This window comes from Cebus imitator, unplaced genomic scaffold, assembly GCF_001604975.1.
Source record: "Cebus imitator isolate Cc_AM_T3 unplaced genomic scaffold, Cebus_imitator-1.0 Scaffold62, whole genome shotgun sequence".
Classification (NCBI taxonomy): Eukaryota; Metazoa; Chordata; class Mammalia; order Primates; family Cebidae; genus Cebus; species Cebus imitator.
The window spans coordinates 2,942,787-2,945,182 of NW_016107377.1; positions in this window are offsets into that span (position 1 = coordinate 2,942,787).

Here is a 2,396-nt window from a genome sequence, read left to right on the forward strand (position 1 = left end):
TACAGTTTGGAGACCACAGTGAACAATATCTACATTGACAAACACAGATTCTTATTAAACTAAAATTACTACATCATTATAATAGAACTATGGGAAGGTGGATGGAAGGATTGTAAAAGGGTCTAATCCACTTGATTGCAAGTTCCACAAAATGAGGGAATTGCCTGTTTTGTGCCTCTCGAACCCCCAGCACATACAGCAGAATTTGTCGTATAGTAGCTGTTCAATTAATATTTATTGAAAAAATAAACCCTTTCTACTATGCCAGGAAGTCAACTGATGATTTCTAAAAGTGATAAATCAAGAGGCAGTTTTATAAGGATATTAACAAGAATATGGGCATATATTATAAAGAAACAGGTAAAATGGCTTAAAAAAAAAAGAGAGGGGAGATTGTTTCTGGGACAAATACTGGGAAGTAACTTGGAGGAGTAGGTCAACAAATTATTGTTTGTATGCTGGGCACGATGGCTCACACCTATAATCCCAGCACTTTGGGAGGCTGAAGCAGGTAGATCACTTAAGGTCAGCAGTTCGAGACTGGCCTGGCCAACATGGTAAAACCCCATTTCTACTAAAAATACAAAAATTAGCCAGATATGGTGGTGTAAACCTGTAATCCCCGCTACTCATGTGGCTGAGGCACAAGAATCACTTGATCAGCTGAGGCGGAGGTTGCAGTGAGCTGAGATTGCGCCACTGTACTCCAGCCTGGGTGACAGAGCAAGACTTTGTCTCAAAAAAATAATCATAAATAAAAATAAAAATAAAATTTAGCTTTCAGGATTCCATGGGACCCTTTGAAGTAACTGTGCTGTTGTCAAACCAAGGGACTGAGAGTTTCTGCAGTATATATTACATGACAATGTTGGAGTAAGAGGAGCTGAGATAATTGCTAGAGGTGAGTGATGAATACCTGAGGTTTTTATTTTGTTTTGTTTTGGTTTTGTACCTGAGGTTTTTCTTAATTCTTTTTTTTTTTTTTTAGACAGAGTCTTACTCTATCGCCCAGGTATAATGCAGTGGTGTGAAATCAGCTCACTGCAACCTCCGCCTCCTGGGTTCAAGCAATTCTTGTGCCTCAGCCTCCTGAGTAGCTGGGATCACAGGGCTGTGCCGCCACACCTGGCTAATTTTTGTATTATTAGTAGAGATGAGATTTCACCATGTAGGCCAGGCTGGTCTCAAACTCCTGACCTCGGGTGATCCACCCACCTTGGCCTCCCAAAATGCTGGGATTACAGGCATGAGCCACTGCATCTGGCTCTGAGGTTTTTATTATATCATTCTATCTACTTTATGTATATTTGAAAATTTCAAATTTGAAATATAAAGTTAGAATAAAGATGAGCTCCCAATAAAAGAAAAGGTGTTAAATCAGTTTCCCTGAGCAAAGCATTTCTTGGTACATATTTTGATGTTTCAGTGAGTCAACTTAGAAAAAAAGGGGCCATTTTCTTGTAAATATTTTCCTTTATAAATTATATTTCTGATTTTGTTTTCGTTAAAGAGAGCGGCTTAAAACACAATAGTGATTTAATCTCTTTTCTGCTAAATAGGCTTTGGCCTGCTACACACCTGAGTGAGAGAAACTCAGGGGAATCTAGGGAGGAAGCAGAGTGTTGATGAGTCAGCCTGTGGCACACTTTCTTTCCTTGACTGATGCTAAATCAAAGCTGTAGTTAATGACTAGGCCTGCTTCCTTGTTGCCAAAGTACTTCTTTGGGGAGTGACAATAAGATTGAAGGTGTAGCTATTAATAGACTCTAACACCTCCTTCTTCTTCTGTTGGTGTTTGTTTCAAAAGTCCGAGTGTTGCTTGTGGATACTCAGGTAAGTCATTATTTGGATAATCATTTTCTTACTGAAATTCCATTGGTGGTTTTACTTAAGTGAAAAATATTGTCTGCTTTACTGACACAAACTATTTGAATAGGTTGTTTATGCATTAAGTTGTGCCAAGCCTAGTCTTCCCTCACAAAGGCTGTGTTTTGCTGGTCTTTGGGTGATTCATTTACTATATTCACATAAAAATTATAGTTCACAAAGTTGTTGTAAGAATTAATTAATGTTTGCTGTGCACTTTATGATCCACAGATGAAAGGCACTAAGGAAATGCAGTGTGCCTACATAAAACAATAACAGCAGTACACATTATAGAGAACTTTGGGCTCTTTCTGAAAGGTAGGGCATTAACTCCAAATAACTCTAGATAATTCTAAGGTTATCTTTGTTAGTGTTTGCAGAAGAATCAAACAATATTTGGAGGAATATAATGAAACTCAAGAGATTTTCAGGTTTATAGGTAACCAGCCAAAAAAAAGGTAGTATCTGCAGTGGCTCATGTCTGTAATCCCAGCACTTTGGGAGGCTAAGACTGGAGGATTGCTTGAGAT